The sequence below is a fragment of the Mixophyes fleayi genome, chromosome 11, assembly GCF_038048845.1.
Source record: "Mixophyes fleayi isolate aMixFle1 chromosome 11, aMixFle1.hap1, whole genome shotgun sequence".
Lineage (NCBI taxonomy): Eukaryota > Metazoa > Chordata > Amphibia > Anura > Limnodynastidae > Mixophyes > Mixophyes fleayi.
Genome location: NC_134412.1, coordinates 11,403,694 through 11,424,634, shown reverse-complemented (window position 1 = coordinate 11,424,634; position 20,941 = coordinate 11,403,694). Strand labels below are relative to the sequence as shown.

General features: G+C 41.1%; 1 protein-coding gene across 1 annotated transcript in view; it reads left to right on the top strand.

The window, feature by feature from the left end:
• The window catches only part of IGLON5 (IgLON family member 5), a 275,347-nt gene that overhangs the window by 130,152 nt on the left and 124,254 nt on the right, over positions 1-20,941 (top strand). The gene's annotated exons all lie outside the window — the stretch shown is intronic.

Below are 20,941 nucleotides of genomic sequence, written 5' to 3'. Positions count from 1 at the left end.
CAATCTTAGGTCATTGGTACGGCCTCATCTAGATTACTGTGTTCAGTTCTGGAGGCCATATCTCCAGAAGGATATAAATACATTAGAGGCTGAACAAAGAAGGGCAACTAAAATGGTGCATGGCCTACAGCACAAAACTTACCCGGAAAAACTAAAAGATCTTAATATGTATATTTTGGAGCACAGAAGGGAAAGGGGGGACATGATGGAAACTTTCACATATATCAAGGGTTTTAACAAGGTGCAGGAGGGAAACATTCTTCAAAGGAAGAGAAGTATTAGAAGACGAGGACATGTACTGACACTGGGGGGGGGGGGGAGTAGGTTCAGAGGGAATGTGAGAAAAAATTACTTCACAGAAAGGGTAGTGGATAAGTGGAATAGCTTCCCATCCGAGGTGGTAGAGGCTAATACAGTACAGCAGTTTAAACATGCTTGGGATAGACATAAGGATTTTGTTACAAAAAACGAAGGATCAAATAGGGTTTGAGGTTACCATAGTTTAAAAAATGGGCATACTAGATGGGCCAAGTTGGTCTTCTCTGCCGTCAAATTCTGTGTTTCTGTCTTCTGACCTGGAAGCACAGAAGATCTGCTTACAATGGGACGCAGCTGCTCCTTAAGACATATAACAACTGCATCAATGCCTGACCAAATGGCTGCCAGACCCTGTCGTTCCTTCCCTCACCGGCTCAGCCTCTCCAGGTGCAAACGGGCGTAAGTGCCAGAATCAGGCAAGTCTGCATTGGAGTACATGCATACACCCACTTTCATGGCATGCGTAGAACGTCTTCACGTAAGATACGCAACGCCAACTGGTTCAACTTAATCTTCTAAACAGGTTTCTCATGGGCGTGTAGATGATGATGTGGGTGGGCTATAGCAATAGCACAGTTTTATTTCAGTACAACCAACTCTTGGTTGTTCTGAAATAATACATATGTACGTCCACGTGTGGCCAGTACATATGTAAGCAATATGTGCAACCAAATTTTAACAGCAGCACAAAGTAGTGATGTGAGGGTCCTGTCATTCTAGTGTAGAAAGATTGCGTTCTCAAAAATACAGAAAGTAGTTTCTGGCATCCATCTTGCTCTATTACCTATCTATACCATTCGGGAATGGTCAGACAGAACCAGCGTCGAAAGGTAGAGGACAGAACCTGGAAACGGTAAGGATGTGAAAGACTTTTTTCATGGGGTGGTAAATCCTTCTCCCACTATGCAGTGCCTCAATGCCTCAGTGCCTCAATGCCTCAGTGCCTCACAAAAATAGTGAGAGCGCTTGTGCTGTTATTTACGTAGCTGTAATGACATGTCAATGCATGAATGCCAAAAGAAAAAACCCTCACCAGCCTTGTAAATAAGATCTGAACAGACTTTTATTCCTCAGATTACAGTAAAAAAGAGAATCAATAATTTAGGCAAGACGTCACCGGCTCACTTCAATCAAACTCTTAATGCCATCGGAAAAAAATAAATAAATCCCTTTTGAGCTCTGAGAGACACGATGTCGCATTAGCGTGCTAAATATGAAATGTCTTGATATTGCTGTAATCTGCTGGGTGAGATTTTCCTGGTAGAAAATTCAGTTTTCTACCAGATATAATCATTTTAATAGTTTCCCTTCACAGAACTAGTACATGTGTGTTTGTGTGTCAGTTGGGTTTACACAGCCGTAAATACGCAATATGGGCTCAGTTGTCCCTATATAGGGTAACTTGCATCTTCTGTATAAATTATAATAATTATTATAACTAAGATTACTTCACGTATGTTGTGCCGGCTACTCCAGGTCCCTATTATGCAAGTGAAATTGGTTGTTGACACGGCTGCCATTTTGTTCCCACAAAATACCCTTTATTGTATTTTATTTGGGGGGAATGAGAAACATAACAAACCATTTCAATAGTCTGAATAGGCCAAACTTGCCATCTTTTCCTCGTTGGCTTTAGGGAGATCCCTGGGGAGGTGGGTGTACGGGGGACTGGGCTTGATGAATTGCATCATTTTGGCTCCGCCCCTAAATGATTGTCACAATTTTGGGCAATTACAGCAGGGGGCGGGGCTACGAGGATGCAATATTTGCATCATTGAGCCCCGCCCCTGCCACTTATCTACTGCGTGGGCGAGAACCGGGTGGTTGCCCTGCACTCCTGGGAGGTCTTACAGAAATGCGGGAGTGTCCCGGACATTCCAGGAGAATAGGCAACTATGCGTTAAAGAAAAGCAGCTAATGAATCTCTAGAGACTGAAGTGTCTTTTACATTTCTGTCTCCATTACTGAAGTCATGTTGTCTTACCTGTCAGTCTTTGATTAAATCTTGGTCTCCATGAAAATGGCCACCTCCATAGGCATCAATACATGGACATAGGACACAATTTCTGAACCGTGTCATCATGCCACAGATAAAGAAGCCAACCACGTCTTGTACTGGCTCAGCATCAGGGAGAATGCCAGACTCTTCAGGGAGTGAGGGAGAATACCCCTATTTCAGGGAGTCTCCCTGACATTCAGGAAAAGTTGGCAAGTATAGAATAGACCCAATGTGATTTCATACAGTAACTCCCAACATTTATTTCTAAACATAAAAAACTTGTTATTGAAAGCGTTACATTTCGTTAGACTTATAGACAGCCCTAAGACACAGCCACAAAAACCGCAGTGCGCTAAAATGTGATAGAACACTGGTAAACGTTGTTATAAATTTAGGATCCAGAGGTATCCTTTACAGATACCATGGATTCAAAAGAGGGACAGAAAACTGGGACAAGGAAATTCTGGATGTAAATATGGATATTGGGGCAGAACAGAATTTTTAACTCTAATTTACATACTTCCCAACATGTTAGTCATTGGGAGCGGGACAGGGGGCGTGACCATGGCACAATGTGGGTGTGGCCAAGAACTAGGCTGCCTATTAGATATCTCCCTTGCCCCCAACATTCCCACCCGTGGGACAAACATGTCCCCAGGCGGGACAGTGGAGCAGAGCCCTAATGTCGGGACTGTCCCATTAAAATCGGGACAGTTGAGAGGTATGAATTTATAAAGTCCCTAATCTGGCTCTTATATAGCAGGCCACACTTAGAACCTTAGAAATATCTGAGGACATGCTACCAACGGAAAGCAAAATACCCCACAGTGCACAGTTCTTATGCTGTGAATATAAACGGAGATACGTTGGCGGACATTTATAAAAATTCATATTGCGGTAACTCCATACTTGCCAACTCTCTCGCAATGTCCAACAGATTTCTCAAATAGTCGCTGATCTCCCGGACACCCGAGAGAGTCCAGAAGCCGAGACAGACAGAGAAGCGATAGATGGAAACCTAGCGTGATGTCATGCTCCACCCACCGCGGCATGAGGTCAACTGCATCATCACGCTGCGGTGGGCATGGCATTATGATTCAAGCCACTCTATGAAGTCCCACCAGTCCCAGACTTCATGGCGCTACCCTCAGATTTTTCTACTGGGGAAAAGTTGGCAACTATGGGTAATTGCAAAAAATAAAAATACTCGCATCAAACAGGCATTGGCTTCAATTTTCTAATCTTCCCTAGGAAAATGACAGCTCCAAACAGATTGGTTGCTATGGGCTACAGTACCTTTTTCCCAAAGTTATCAATGCGCCAGTTTTCATAATTGTCCCCCATTGTGTCTTTATAAAGCACAACATATCCTTTATCTGGCTGAGTGCGACAGATTCCTCTCGGTAGAAAATCCCAAGAGCTTCCAAAACTCCTCTCAGATCTTATTAAATTACAAGGTTCGCCTGGTACCGGCTCCCGGGAGGCCGATTCCTTCTGGTTCTCTATGGTCTCTGTCTTCTCTGTACCCTTCATTGTACACCTGCCTGCCCACCTTCAGATGGCTCACAGGAGGCAGTCTGATGGCAGCTGTTCCTTTACCGTCCCCCAGGCCCGCAAGATGGGTTATAAACTTCCTACGATAGCAGAACCTGCTGTTCCTCTGCTCTTAGGTAGGGGAACCCCAGAGTTCTATTGCTCACAGATGTTCCTTGTTGATTTCTAAAAGCTTTTAAATGCTTTCAACCTCCCAAAGTTAGACCGCTAACTTTTCTTCTTAACCCTTTTGTCACTCGAGAGTACAGCAATCCTGAGCTGCAAGTCCTCTCCAGTTTAGCTATAGTAAGGGTTAATTTACCCCCGACCGTTAACCACCTCTCATCCATTTCTCAAACAACATGGAGCTTTGCCTCTCTTGACAATTCTATCCCCGTGTTGGCCATGATCATTACCTTCCCTCTAAAACGGTGCAATTTCGGACCTCCGCTGTCATTTTTTTGTTGTTGCTTTTGCAATTTCAATTTTACTATGATTTGAGGGGCAATTACAGCAAGTTGAAAGAAATGATTTTTGGATTATTTTTTACCAATAACAATGAAAAGTGATTGAATGATAAGTAGTTGGAAAAAAATAACCATAAATGATTTGGATACAATCAAATGAGATAACGGATGATGAGGGGAAACTGTGTTAACTGGTAAATAACTATATAGACAGAATGCATAAAATGGTCGATCGCATCTGAGTCATTTATCATTTTTGTTACTTCAAAATAATAATATTTCTAAAAAACTGATTGCAATGTAATTGTCAGAAGTTTTCATATTTCCAATATGGGAAAACAATTTCAAGGGACACTTTCCTCTTGCACAAATTAATCTGTACGTGTTGAATGCGCCAAATTCCATAGAGACATAGGTCACAAATCACACCAAACCGATCCAAACCAATGGACATGATCACTATAGAATTCTATTACACTCTATACAGACATAGGGCATTACACCTCCAACATGACCTGACCACTGGACATGATCATAATACAATTCTATTACACTCTCTATACAGACATAGGGCACTACACCTCCAACATGACCTGGCCAGTGGACATGATCATAATTGATGGACAGTTACACAACTTTGCCCTACTGTACTGCAGGTGGGCTTTTATACACAGGTGTTAAAATCAAACACTCGAGCACGTTTAACGAGCGCCAAGAAAGTCTCGGACACCAGGTTTTCAAGAAATTATCGGAGCGAAAGCACCTGTAGACACGCGCTTTCTAATGAACATCCTCAACACATACCGTGCCGTTAGTTTCGATGTGCGGTGTTGCCTGCAGCATTCACAAGAATTAACGCTCGGTAAAGTCTAATGGCATCCTACGGTAATGCTCATTTAGCGCCTGTTAAAGCACCACAGTAAATTATTCTGCAGCGCATCTTTGAGACGCGTTAATGAATTACGTATGCTTCAGCGAGTATAGTTTCTTTCAAAACCCCAGCAAGTGTTACTGTATTAATTCGCTTTGCATGCCACGTAATAAGAATTACAAGCATGCAGTTAGCTCCCAGACTCATTATCGATTCGCCCGGCGGCGTGTCTTACATGTGCGCCCTACGACCTTGTAACTGACGCTGCGTAATGTGAATGGAAAGTGAAATGGTCCTGTTTGTGGTAATTTACTCTGCTGACTCACAAGGTAGACGTTTTCATGTGGGCGAAATGAAACGTACGTCTGTGCAGAGTGGCACTGATATAGGACCTGTGGGAAATCTAATTGTTCGAGGCCCACTGCTGAGATGAAATTAGTAGCTACTAGCTACATAAACACAAATTGCATCACATTATACATATAAATATATCTGCGACGTCTGATACATCCCGACACTCAATCTGCTGCAGAAAATACTGTTCCAATTAAAAAAAGACATCCGAGCACAAATAAATTCAGCCAGCAACAGCCCCCTCCTGCCAACTAGCAGAATGGCACGAGGGGGCTGATGTTTTATACGCACTTACCCCTTGGAATTTTGCTAACCAGAAGAGGTGGAAACATTTAGAATTTCCTTTCGGTTGGTCACAGCTGATTGGATGTCTGTCACAGGGGGATTAAACTGTTACCCAAGCTTTGGAGGATCTTGATCTGGAGCTCTGCCATCCTGCTAGCTGGGAGGATGGGGTGTTAGTGGGTGACCCTATTTGTGCCAGGACTTTAAGCTCCGCAGAAGCTCCTGGTGAGAGTTATTTTTTTGGGAGCAGCAGAAAAGTGCTTTTGGCTATTATCTATGTCTGAAACTAATACACTAGTTAGTCCATTATTATTTTGTTGTCGATTAAAAAAAGTACCAATGACATCTTAATATTTGTGCATTTTGAAACAAAGGTGGGGACAAAGAAGGAATGAGAAGGCTGGTCAGAAGAGCTAACCATCATTTTTTATCCATTGGGTACGCTAAAAGACCCTGGGTGTCTCTGCTGCTGCCCCCTAATATCTTCAATGTCCTTATTTCTGCCCTTTGCCTCTTGTTTGATACCCTCTGGCCTCTGGCTGTCTCCCCTCTCTAGTGCCAGCTTCAGTATAGAGTATGGTACAGTGCACTCAACAACGGCAGGTTACGGTTTGCGGACACCAAGGATGTAATTTTAAGATGGGTGAAACGTTTGATGCCCACCGCAAAATCAACTTTGTCCTATGCACCTCAGTTTACAGAAACACGACTAGATTTCAACCAAAATCCACAGGCTTGCAGAACTAAATGACAGTATTTGTGGGGCGAGCAGGTTCGTTGAGGCCGAGGGAAGGTGTTACGCACCTAGTTTCGCTGAGCAATGCAAATACAAAATGTACTTTTGCGGAGCATGATTGATAAACTAAAGGGTTGGTGGAGCTGGGCGGAGGGGCACATGGTCATTTACATTGCACAAAAGGGCAAAGATGTAAAATATTCCTCCCATTCCTAATGTGGCTACGAAATTTGGCACAGTTCTTTGTTGGAATTTGACTGTGAGTGTTCTTAATCCTAACCCAACAACACTACACAGCAGAACGGACTGACCATCGTCACCCCAGCTCTACTGACAGTGGGGGATGGTGCAGCAAAAATACATTTTGCCAAGATGCTTTTAAAGTAATTTCATCGTTTTCCAATAAGCATTGTCTATGCGATTGGTGTGGTTCCAAAGCACAAGCAATTTATTTAGCAAAAGTATAGCAAAAGTAAAGTTCAAAAAAATAAGATCAGTACAGTCGATGCATGATACATACGCTGCTTCTGCTGCGCTCTCCTGGATCCAGCTACAGTCCTTCAGTCCTGAAGACTGTGGTCGGAGTGACTGACTAGCTGATTCCAGGGAGCAGTATATATACATTTGGTGTTACAGTAAATACAATACACGTGACTTGGCAAGTTTCCATAGGTTCAGGCTTCAGGAAGGTCCAGTGTAATGCAGTCCATAGGTCAGTTCAAACTACACCCTCCAAGGGTGGGGGTCAGCTCTCCAGATGATGAATACTAATGTTCCTGCCAAGAACTAGTTTAAACTGGTCTATTAGCATTACACAGACAATATCTTTCTAATCATTTATTCCCTACCATCTAGAACTAGCATATGCAAGGAGCAATCCTTGCAATCCTTGCAAAAACATAAGTGAATGTGCGAGTGTATGCGTGCGTGACTTATCGTGCGATTGCGCCATGACACGTGGCGTACTGATCGCAATCACACGGTAAAACAATATTAATCAATATACTTTCTTTAATTCAATTATATGCCTTTGCATAAATTCATAGCAATTTGAGATGATTGGCATTGTCAATCTCATTTCTTGTTTAAGATCTGCCACTGTTTGAAGGTACCATGGATCATAAACAATGTAACAGGCAAATCCAGGCCGATAAGTTATACATATCAGATAATACACATGCAATAACATTGTTTCATATAGGAATATTAAACCTTACAGCTCTCCTTTGTCAGCTCCTATTAATAGCACTGTATGAATTACCAGCAGATATCTGCGCTCTGCTCTTTCTCCCTTGCGGAATCAGAAATTAACCAGGTTAAATACAGATTGGAACAATTAACACGTCAGAGATTTAGCAAATCCGCTAATGTCTTTCCCATTTGTAACAGAACTCTCTACAGATTTGGTTATATCTTTTTTTGTTCTTTGTCATGCGTCAAAATAATCTTGATCTGTTTTTTATTTTTATTTTTTATTTCATACAGTACCCTTACAAAAAGGTCCATGAATATTCAGTATGTAAAATATGTTTATCAATATTTAGTGAGAAGTGACCCTAACCCTAACACTGTGACTCATTGTGAAACTGTCCCGTGTTGGAATGTAATGTAGAACACACCCAGGCCTGGCGCTCCCATTAGGCAAGGTTAGGCAATTGCCTAGGGCGCCGGGACCTGCAGAGCGCCTCGAAATTAAAAAAAAAAACGGAAATCCACGGGGAGGAGAGGAGGGAAGGGGCTATTGAATCTTACCTGCATGAAGCTGCTCCTCTCTGCTCTGTCTTCTCCCCTCCGCTCACTGACAGTGACAGGCCGTGATGATGATGTCATCATCACGGCCCGACAGTGTCTGTGAGTGGAAGGGAGAAGACAGAGCAGAGAGGAGCAGCTTCATGCAGGTAAGTTAAAGAAAGACATGGGGAGGGGTGGGGAGAGAAGCGTAGCAGCAATTTTTAAAAGGGGGGGGGCGATTTTCACACGGGGGGGGGCGGCGATTTTCACACTGTGCCTAGGGCGCCAAGGACACTAGCATCGGCGCTGAACACACCTGGATATAAGTATCACCTTATACACGCAACATTGCTTGTTTCAAATTGGAACTTGTGTGTTAGAAGCAATCATGTATCCATTTATTGCAAAATAAAAAAATATATCGATACTGTAAAATAAACAGGTTCTAGCAAGTGCTATGCTGTCCCCATACACACCCCACCACTCAAAGCAAAGGGAACCCTTAATGCAGACTTTATTTACAGATAAAACTATACCTTTTAATTACATGAGTCTATAAACCTCTTAATAAGGATGGATTAGTTCAGATACCAAAAAAAAAAAAAAAATGTTTTTTATTTTTCTATTCCCGGTGCAGGCTGTAATCTGGGGAAATCTGTAACATATGACAAGCTAGCCATTTATTCAGGATTTATTCTGTTTATTTCCTGTCTCCTTGCTGTTTTTGGCTGGCAGCGCCTCACCGATGTCAGTGAGAGACAGATACAACAAGTTTTATAGTAGTTCAAAAAGGAAACATAGCTATGGGAACTGCGGTTTTGGAGATCGAAGCCAAGAAAGGAGTTGAAACATCACTTATTTATTTTCATCAGCAACTAACATTTATGGAAATGAATGCAAACTTTTTAATTCTAATGTAACCAGCGGTAGAAGTGAAAATTTAGAAGTGGTGTTATGGATAATGTAAGTGAATGGAGTTTAGCACTTTTTCAATGAAAGCAACAGGAGAAGTGACGGTATGGCGTATCACCGTATACCAGCCCACTTCCACCATACTTACTCTTCCGGAATGTCCAGGAAACTCCTGAATTTTGGGGTGTTATCCCAGGAGAGTAGGCTACCTTTCTAGCTCCCACATTACGCTGGGTGAAAGTTGGCAGTGCCTTTATGTGAATCGTGTCAGTTGTGGAATAAGTGCATGCGATGATGTGAATAGCATTTGTGCCTTAGAACTCCCCTTCAGAAACTCCTAGAGCAGAGGTTGTACGAATTGAGTTTTATTTTAATTAGGGACAGTTCATTTTATAGAGGTGCAAAGTTACGACATGCACTCCTCAAATTCCATTTGTGCCTCTCTATTCCGCAGGATGCCATTCCTGGTTGTATGTGTAAATTTTACAAACATTATAGTCTATGAATATGAACGATGATGGTCAGGTCATTCTGTTCCATGCTGCCGAACATACGGCCAAAATCCACCAGTAAAAGGTACATTTTTTTGGCTAAATATTGTACTAGGATAATATGTCGCAGAACAGTTTTGGAAGTTTCACTCATCCCGACTTTTTAAGGATTAGTTGAATTGTAGATGATAAACATACTTGATATTTTCCACTTCACATCACGCAGGGAAATGCTGTTTGGTTTGTCCCACATTGGGATTCTCGAGTCTTCCGCAATACTTGGAGCCATTCCTCCTGTTTACTGGTGTTTGATTGAGTTTGCAATGAATTTGTGTAACCGTACTATATTAGTAGGGGTGGGGTACGGCATATCGATGCCGAATACTCCGACAACACTTAGCCCAACATGATGATTCGGAAGAACTCCTTACCGACGACGACTACTGTTGAAAGCGACTTTTACCAATCGCAAAGAAGTAATAAGCCGGCTCCCCTTCATGACGCCATTTACCATGTCGACAGGATTATCGCTGCTGTTAATAGTGTAATGTAAGTATGCGCCTATGTACGATGCAGAAGGCTTTCTAGAGTACATTGTACATAGGCGCATACTTACATTACCACGTTAAGAACAGCAATAATCCCGTTGCCATGGTGAATGACGTCATGAAGGGGAGCCGGCTTATTACTTCTTTGTGATTGGTTAAAGTCGCTTTCAACAGTAGTCGTCGTCGGTAAGGAGTTCTTCCGAATCATCATGTTGGGCTAAGTGTTGTCGGGGTAGTCGGCATCGATATGCTGACTACCACCGCTTTGTAACACAGCCCAACACAGAATTCTGTGGAACCAATACAGCATAAATATAGCTTAGTTTTATGTATTGCCGCAATATACAGCGATACAAAACTATACTTGCCGCAGGCCACTAGCTGCCAATGATAAATAGACCTTGTGGCGTTTGTATGTTCTCCCTGTGTTTGCGTGGGTTTCCTCCGAGTGCTCCGGTTTCCTCCCGCACTCCAAAAACATACTAGAAGGTTAATTGGCTGTTATCAAAAATTTAGCCCAGTCTCTCTCTCTGTCTGTGTGTGTACGTTAGGGGAATTTAGACTGTAAGCTCCAATGGGGCAGGGACTGGTGTGACTGAGTTCTCTGTACAGCGCTGTGGAATTAGTGGCGCTATATAAATAACTGATGATGATGGGGGTGTTTCTATCGCACCTGACACATATAAACATTCTAAAAAATTTATATGAAAAAAGACATTAATACGTTCAGCTAATATGTGGCAACACAGTCATCCGGAGTGTCCCTTAGCTGACTTAACCCAAAGTATATATAGCAATGGAGCAGCTCAAGGAAAAATGTACCTTTTAAGACATAAACAATAAAACGATGGAATTCTCTGCTTATTTTTTATCTTTATGGAACAGAGGAATACTCTACACTACCAACGGCAGTTCTTAAGCATAAAGAGCATTATGTAAAATAAAAAACCTTGATGATTCCGGTTTAAATGTCTGATCACACGCATGAAAAGCACGAGGCGATTCTAGGTATTCAGTAGAAATCCACCCAACCGTACCGCAGTAGATACAAAACACTAACGGTAATGGTAAAATTAAAATATTCTTTGAAACGTCTTGAATGAACTTGGACCTAGTCAAACCATGTAAACATACCATACAAATATTCTATAAACACATACCTGTCCTCAGATTGAATGCAAAAGATCATTAGTTTAAAAGGCCTAAATATATATAAAATAAAGATATTTTTTTTTTAAATCTTAAATAAATGTTTACTTTTACACGAAACATCACTTTATAGTATGTCCCAATGTGTTTGTGAATAATTGAATACTTTACTGGATCCTGAAGGCAGATTTCAGACCTGGTGGGTCACCGATGTTTGCTGTGGACTCACGCCCTCATCGTGATGTGGCCACGCCTCCTTTGCGCCATAGCTATGCCCTCTGTCCCGTGTTTGATTAATGTTTTTGGGAATTCAATACAATGTCAGGCTAACGCCAACTGGTAAACATTACATAAAAGTAAAAATCAGATTAACTCTGTAATAATAAACTCCATATCCAGTGGGGCAGGGACTGATGTGAACGAGTTCTCTGTACAGTGCTGCGGAATCAGTGGCGCTATATAAATAGATGATGATGATGATGATGATGATTATAGTGCATAGATAGACCAACAAACAGTCCACAAAAGGGTGCCAGGGAACGATGGAAGCCCCAATCCTCCAGATGATTCTACTTAAATAGACAACGCGGCACAAGCAGACCCAAATAGATACACAAAAAAAACTTGCTAATGTGCATTAATGTTATATGGTGCTCTGGTGCTCAATAGCAAAATAAATGAATTTATGGCAATTAAATTAAAACCGCTTATATAGTAACCATCATCATCATCCGCAGCTATTTATAAAGCGCTACTAATTCCGCAGTGCTGTATAGAGGATTCACTCACATCAGCCCCTGCCCCATAGGAGCTTACAATCTAAATTCCCTAACATACACACACACACAGACAGAGACCTCCCCTTCCGTGAAATGCCATAAAACCAAGAAATATGAACGAGTTTTTATCTCGTTATTTATCATCTCTCATCGCAACGAATAAAAAAATCATGCCGGGACAGTGTGTCCGATGGGAGGTTGTCCAGGCAATGTCTTCACTCGCCTCTCAACTTCGGGATCTGACCTTGCGCATTCCCAAAGGCATTTTGCGATCTTTACCGTAGAGGAGAGCAAGAAGGCAACTGTTACATCCGTATCTGTCGTTTGCAATAAAGATTCCCCAATGCGATCTCTGTGGTTCCAAAGTAGAAAGGGTTTTATTCGTAATATTATCATATTACAAGACAAAGCTTGGCAAGCATACGCATGTGCCTATTGGCACTAACACAAGCTTCTATCAGAACTCTCTGGTTTACAAAGCCAGAGGTGAACAATTTATACACTGTAACTTTGTAAAAAGCAGTGACATCACTAAGTTACAGTATTAAGGTCCACATTCATAGGTCGATGAGTCAGGACCTCCCAATAACTCGACGTGCCATTGGTTGATTCCTCTGGGGTTGTTCCTTGAAGTGGCCAGGTGTCCTTCCTCAGGCTCCCGTCTCTAGACCTGTATAAACCGGTTCTTTTATAACATGTCTGGACTTGCTATTTGGTGTATGAAAAGTGATATTATTTATAACTCGTGCTCGCATTGTGTGGACGCTGCATAAATAATCTCGGAAACGTTCCCATGCAATTGCGAACAGAATGGTACCAAACTCGATGTAATTTAAAAATTGAAAACATTAATTAGCCTCTTCACCACTTTTAACGTAATTTCTATCTTTTCATATAAAATATAAACATATTTAAATGTTGCTAGGGTAATGATTACGTTGCGTATTTATCGCATCGCAACTGATTGTAGTGTACAGAAATTATTAATCACCACCTTCGTCCAATTATTACACTTCAACGCTGCGGAGAGGGATCCGAAGACCCTTTACCGCAATGCTCGGTCTAACGGCTGACGGATGGCATTAGCCAACGGACTTAAACTCCAAAAAACTAGGCTTGATGGAGCTTGTTAACTTGCCCCAGACCGTAGTCCCCTATGGGGACTGCGTTTTAATGCGAATCTTAGCCTAGTGCAGGAGATATCTATAATATCCCCTGCGTTAGTCTCATGCTACATAGCTATGTAACTTGAAAATTCCTAAACCATGCGGAAAAGGCAGTTTCCGCATGGTTTATGACTTAATAAATAGGACGCTTAGTGTGAAAATTTTAATTGACTATCACAAGCCTATTAAATGTGAGATAAACACCTTTAATAAAAAAAATCTATTCCTCCTCTGAGCAGGGTCCCGTATTCCTCAGAGCCAGACACATAAAACACCTTTGTGATAATAAATCAATTTAGAGCGTCTTTGAGCCAATGTGGATTTCGCAGTATATTTATTAAGGTCATATCTCGCCTATATAATAAGTTAGTTGTATTCAGCCTAGTATTGCACAGCAAATTATCTGATGTGGAACGAGAGCGAGCTCCAGTATTATTTTTCTGTTAACAATACCAGACGGGGGTTAGAAGCGTTTATCTCACCTTTTAATAAGTGAGTGAAAACTCCATTTAATATTATTACTGCTTTATATATAAGGCGCCACAAACTTTCCGCAGCGCCATACATAATGTACACTTATTTCACAACTCAACACCAGAGCACTTTATAATAAAGTATACGCTATATATATTGTTCTTTTGGGGGGGAGTCAATTTGCGCCTGATTGTTTAATATATTACGAAGCCGCTATTTGTAGCTCAGCACACTGTGTCCTGTTGTTAATGGGTGTAGGCAGATGGAAGACGTAGATTTGCCTAAAAGTTTATTCCATACTTACCAACTTTCTTCAGCTCTCTTCCGGGAGTCTGCCGTTGGAGGTGAGCGTGAGGGGGCGGTGCGCCAAAGATCGCGACAATTTTGATGTAAACGCGTCATTTGACAGCGGGGGGCGAGCCAAACTCCGCAATTCACCGGGAATCGCAGCGTTTAGGACCTAATTCTGCCCACTTCACTAGGAAGTGGGCACTTCCTAGTGAAGTGGGCAGAATTCGGGAGATTTCCACACTCGCCCGGGAGTCTGGGAGACTCTCAAAATGCGGGAGTCTCCCGGACATTCCCGGAGAGTTGGCAAGTATGGTTTATTCTTTCTTTAATACGTAGCTAGTATTATATATAGATAAAATATATACTATTGCACCATTGGGTCAGAAGTTGTAGATTTGTGGTGACGGGTCCATGACTGAAGATCCACCAGGGTCTCAGGAAAGAAGTATGTAGAGAGAGCAGGTAAAATGGTCTGTATGTAGATACACAGAGAATCAGTGAAGCAGAGGGGGGGGGTGATGAAATTGTGAGGGGGGGGGTTAAGTGCGAGAAGCGGAAGATACAGATGTGAGGGTGGGGTGTCAAGGTAGATCCATCAGGGGGGCAATGCTAATCACCATCAATGTGATGAATTTCTCTCCCATAATCCTTTGCACATCAGATTGGCGGTCCGTGCTGACGATTCCAGCCTCTCCTCTAGTTTGACACGTCTGTCTTTCTGATGCATGGGGGAAGAGTACAAAGCTAGTGATTTTATTTTTGACAGCACAGGTCTACAAACACCATCTTAAAAACTATACTGCCGGGTTGATGTTCTAAATACATGTGGCATGCGAGAATATGCCAACATCATTTATTTATATAGCGCCACCAATTTTGAAGCGCTGTACCGAGAATATATGTCATCCACATCAATCCCTGCCCCATTGGAGCTTACAGTCCAAATTCCCTGAGACACACACTCATTTGCTTGAGAATATAATTTCCAGCTGGGAGAGTATCTGTCATCATCATCCTCATCCATCATCCATCATCCATCGCGCCAGCAGATTCAGTAGCGCTTTACAATTGGGAATCTGTCCGGAGGACTTCTATTGCCTCTTTACTGACATATATGTGACCGACAAGTACGTATATACATTTATTTATTTTGATTGCTTTGATTGCTTTTTTTGGACTAAGTGGGGTCCTGGTTTTATACGAACTAGGCTGCTTACATTGGACGTATAATACCTACCAGACATCTCCTACGGTCATTTAATTTGTAAAAATGTTAATTAGTAAAATGATTAATCATTCATCATATTTCCCTATCTGACACCTTCTCTGTTCCACTATTCCATGACCATAGTTTCATTATACCCCCCGCCACACCCTTCACTGGCTCACCTTATAGAGTCCTAACACTTGAAGGACCTCCCTTCCTCCTCTACCCGTTGATCATTTATTATCGTGCGCTTATCAGTGTACAGTAGGTAGGGGTTGAGTTGCAGTGTGGAGGTGAGAGGACTTCCTACCTTTATATGACCCTCTAGTTCATACTTGCCAACTCTCCCGAAATGTCCGGGAGACTCCCGAAATCCAGGTAGGACTCCTGGGAGAGCAGGCAAGTATCTTGCATACGGCAACTTACTTGTCAAAATGACGCGATTCGCGGTCAATTGTCATTTTGGCCCCAGCCCCCGTGACAAAATGATGTTTTTTCCGCGGGGTGGGGCCAAAATGACGCTATTAACCGTGCCCCGCCTCCTCCCTCCAACCACGCCTTCTGCCCGGGATCTCCTGGAATTCACTTTTTAAAGATTGGCAAGTATGACTTGGGTAGTACCTAAATCATTGAATGGGTGATCTAGTGTTACTCATTCAGTGTTTTTAACGTCTCTGTGGAACCTCCACACGGCTCACACAGCTCACAGAAAAATTAGTTTGCAATCATTTAGCAGCCATTTTGTTTCCTCTGCTGAGGTAAAATATAATATTATTCACAGACAACCGATGTATACTGCCACCTAGTGACCACGTTGACATGAAACATTGTTGAAATAAACTCGAACAAGATTAATTTCCAGACTGGCCGCACTACTCTGATAGTTGGTTGAGGCTTTTATTTACCAGTGTTTGAATGTTATTTTATAAACTACCTAAAATACTACATCATTTTCAGTATTCAGATGCTTTCAGTGAAGAAAAATACATGATAAAAACCAAACCCAGCACTAAATCATTCTACTCTCAGCGCTGTTTTGTTGTCTAGACCAGAGGTAAATGCTTGTTTTCTGGCTGTTCTCCACACTACTCTTAACTATCTTTCAATACATTTTTTTTCTGTCTCGCAAATGATTGATTTCTACTTCTGGGAATTGTATTGTATGCATGATCCCATGGTACTTGTCACTAATATTCCTGCTTCCACATGAGGTGTGTTTTGATGCTGAAACTCAGCTTATATCTAAGCCTGAGCAGCTCCAGAGAATTACCTTTATAGTGCACTGAAAGTGTTAATTGCAAACCTGCTTCAATCCCACCCATGTCAGACTCCCATAAGCTGAGCAAACACAGGCAGAATGGAATCAGAGGAGAGCAAACACACTGCGCAAAATGACTTGTCCAACAGCTCAAGTTTTTTTTATATATAACGAGTGCAGATTCAATAACTGGATTGGGGGCTCGTCCGTGCCTGTCAAATGAAATGATGAAGATTATTTCTCTATGGGTTTTGCCAATTGATTGACATAAACAGACCTGTAGTGAATAATACTGAATTCGGGGTAGAGCTTTAAAATGCAGGATGATTGCAGACAGTGCCTGGCACAATATATTTACTAGCATTAAACTTTTATAGCGTCTCACTTTCTAATGTAAATTGTATAACAATAACATAGGATATGCTTTCTGCGCCACGGCGGAGCAGGATGGACTATGCACAGGGCAAACACACCATGATTGGGCACTGAAATTATATTTAGAAACACGTCAGTGCTTATATATTTGGGCAGCTGGTGTTTATTATTCTTTTATGGAGCGATTTCCTTTTTTTAAATTATTATTTTGCTTTGACATAGCCACCATTGTTGGTAGTAATGATGTCTTTTTAGTTGTGATTTATCTATAGCAAGAGGCCCCCGTTTCACTCACCTGGTCAGTGGGCAGAGTAACTAGGAGCATAATATGATACCATTAATATAAATACTATTATGTTACCACCTCTTACCAATTGTAAGGATGAATTGTTATCTTTACTATAAAAACACGCTGGCATGTTATACTGTACATGTATCAATTTATAGTACTTATATAGTGTGATTATCATATATAACAGTGTTTTCCTTTCACAGAATGTTCTGTATTCAATCACGGAACCCTTGTGCGTCCTATGACGGAACCCTTGTACGTCCTATGACGGAACCCTTGTGCGTCCTATGACGGAACCCTTGTGCGTCCTATGACGGAACCCTTGTGCGTCCTATCATGGAACCCTTGTGCGTCCTATCATTGAACCCTTCTAAAAGGAGTCATGTGATTCAAGTGGGAAGGGTCTGTTCACAGAGTACATATAACATATTCATGTGTGCTGTAGCCAACTTTACGACTAACCCCATGTCTCTCTGACAAGGGATATAGCATCACTAGTGACTCTCTGCTGGTAATATCTTACGTAGTTACACAGATATCAGACTTTTAAGCAGAATTGTCAAGCCTGTAACCCATGGACCAAATATGGCCCACCGTGGCTTTTTTTCCGTCCCCAAAACTCCTCTTTGACATAATTTGTTTAATAAAGGTCTATAAAACTCTATATAAACGATCCACCTACCTTCATGGGAGATGCCATATTGGAGTAGAGGTAGTACATTGATTGGATCAGATAAGTCCTCATTTTTTTTTTATGTGTGATTGATATCACTGCACTTGATTAAAAAAGATTATGGCTAGTTTATTCCTAATATGACATCCACTGTGCTGCAGTTACACACAGCGTCATCATGTGCACACAAATAGACTGTATGGTAGGTACACTACAGGTATCTTTTTAGCACCTCAGTATGGCAGACATACGTCATCCCCCATCACATATTTATTTGTAACGTCCATAACTTTGCCTTGATACAACTCAGACTTGGCATGTTTTGGCACCAGGATGGCCCCAAGGCGACAGCATTCCGGGTTTCAATAAAATAAAGTGATTATGAGCAAAACGATTTAATACATACATACAAAGATGTTGAATGTAAGACTCACATTTTGACCCAAGCCGTGAATCATTTATACAATTATGTCCCATCCAGGTGAATGCTCCATTGAATATCATTAAGCACAATGGGCAAGCCCTAATCTGTGGAGAGGCCGATTAGGCCTCTGTCCTAGGGCGGCAGCCTTCCTGGGGATGCACTCTGCTGACTTGTCTTTGTTTTATTATTATTTTTATTATATATTGTAATCATTTAACTATGATCTCAGTTAGGGCTGAATTATATCTATTTATCTATTTTATACAGATGGATATTGTACCATCAAGAGATATGACCAAAAGAGCAGGAGGGAAGGCGATGTGGGTCTAAAATTTACCAAACAATCCAAGTTTGACAATTTTTTTTTTTTTTTTTTTTTTAAGTAAATGACCCTGTTTAAATTCTGCAATATTCTGGAAATTATTGCATGTATTTTTTTTTTTCAAAATGTTCTATGTCCCGTGGTGTTTATAATTTAAGATCCGGGACATAGAGCGAGTTTGACTTGCCAAGAAGGAAAGAAAAGTGTTAGAAAAAGGGTAGGAGTGAGAAATCGGCCTTAGTGCGTGACTTCTCCCCGCAGATCAGCAGCAGCTTCGGAGGTGGTGTACTCAACTTGTGAGCTACCGCTGAGACAGGAATTGTCGAGGGATGTGTGTGGGGAGAAGAGCTTTGTCTGGAGCAGAACAAAAGGTATTATTATTGAATATAAAGCGTTGCAGTATCGGGACTGTGATATGAGCTGGGAAATTCCAGTAGTTCGGGATTGAGAGGTCTGGAAACTTGGTGCGTGTGTTAGTCACTACTTAGGAGTCCGAAGGAGAGATAAGAAGAAAAATAAGGTGTATATTAGAGATGCTCACTGACCCCGTGAAGTGGTTTTGGATCTGGATTAGCTCCGTGTTTTTGTTTTGGCTTTGGCAAAACCACCCTCGTATGTTTTGGTTTTGGCTTTGTATTTTTTAGAAAAAAATCCTAAAATATGCTGAAATTACATTATGTTGCTCTTTTTTTGTTCCTATATTCTTAATAACCTCAATAACACTAATTGCATGTCATTTGCAGTCAATTTTGACCACCCCACAGATCACAATACTATTTTCATACACTTTGGGACAAATACTGCAGCGACCTGGCTGGATGGTAGGCGACAGAGCAATGACACAAACACACGGCAGTTCCTAGCACATCTAGGACACATTGACACACAGCAGTGGCAGGAAAGAAAGATGGGGGTCCGCCCTTCCTCCCGCCCCCTGTGATGTTGGATTTTAAAAAGGAATCCAAACTCGCGAGATCCGACGACGTAACAATGGTGTTTTGCCTCGTTTTCGATTCCGAGGGCGCGCAAGAGTACCGAGTCAGCTCAACCCTAAGTTTGGGTGTGTTCGGTTCTCGAGCCTGAGCATCTCTAGTGTATAAAGAATATTACATAAAAGTGTGCAGGACATGTGTGTGTGTGTATATATATATATATATATATATATATATATATATATATATATATATATATATATATATATATAATATATATAATATATATATATACGCACGCATTGGGAGGTAACCAATTATTTTTGAGACCAAGGGATAATATACGATCTTCATACAAGCAACAGAGAGCAAAGTGAGCCAGGTAAATACAGCCACCAAGGGATCTATTGCTCCTTATGCTATGTCTTGTACGCTGTCCACATGGTTAGCAATTCTATAAAGAGCACGGAATTATCCAGACGTCATTTTTCTCCCGGTCACCTGTTGTCCAGGTTTCCCCGGTGATATATATTTGTGTCGCGTTCCATTTGAAAAACAGAGTGTTAGGGTTGTGTAGACCCCCAACAGATCCCACCATCTGATGTCACAAAGGGGCACTTAGACTACGCTTTTTTTTGTACTTTTTCAAACGAGCTTTTAGGGACAGACCTTCACAGAAATATGGCAGAGTGTTGTTGGCAACATCAGGATGATTTTCTGGTAAGCCACAGCTACTCTGGCATACAAGGAAAAAGCAAGACAGAAAAAGACAGTGATGAAGCTCTAATTAAATAATTAAAGATTTTGGGCTAGATTATACAGTTAGTTCTTACCTGGTTTTAGGTGTAAGCAAGGGGTCTATTTATCAAGAGGTGAAAGGATTTGTTTCTACCAGAACAGGAGCAGTAAAAAAAAAAAAACTTTATTGTAGAATAAATAAGTATTCAGTGCGTTACATTTTAAATATTATGTATTTATTAATAAAAAAAAAAGAAAAAAATTAGAGTTAGGTTTCAGAAAAAAAAAAAAAATTCTAGAAAAACAACATTATATTTAATAAAGATGAAATATTATATATAATGCTGCTTCTGTTTCTCTGTTCTTTATTTATTTTTTACACATACAATTAATTTCTTCGGCAGCGAATCAGAATTACAATCTTGTTACATGTTCATTAGAATCATGTTTGTGGTAGAGTTTGTATCTCTTTATTATATGGACACGTTTTTGTTTATTATCTGAACAATTAGGTCCCTATTCCCCCTGTAGAATAATTCAATGTCAATCATGTTATATGCTGTCAGAATTATATTTGCGCATGAAGTATATTTTTTTTTTATTTTTTTTGGACACT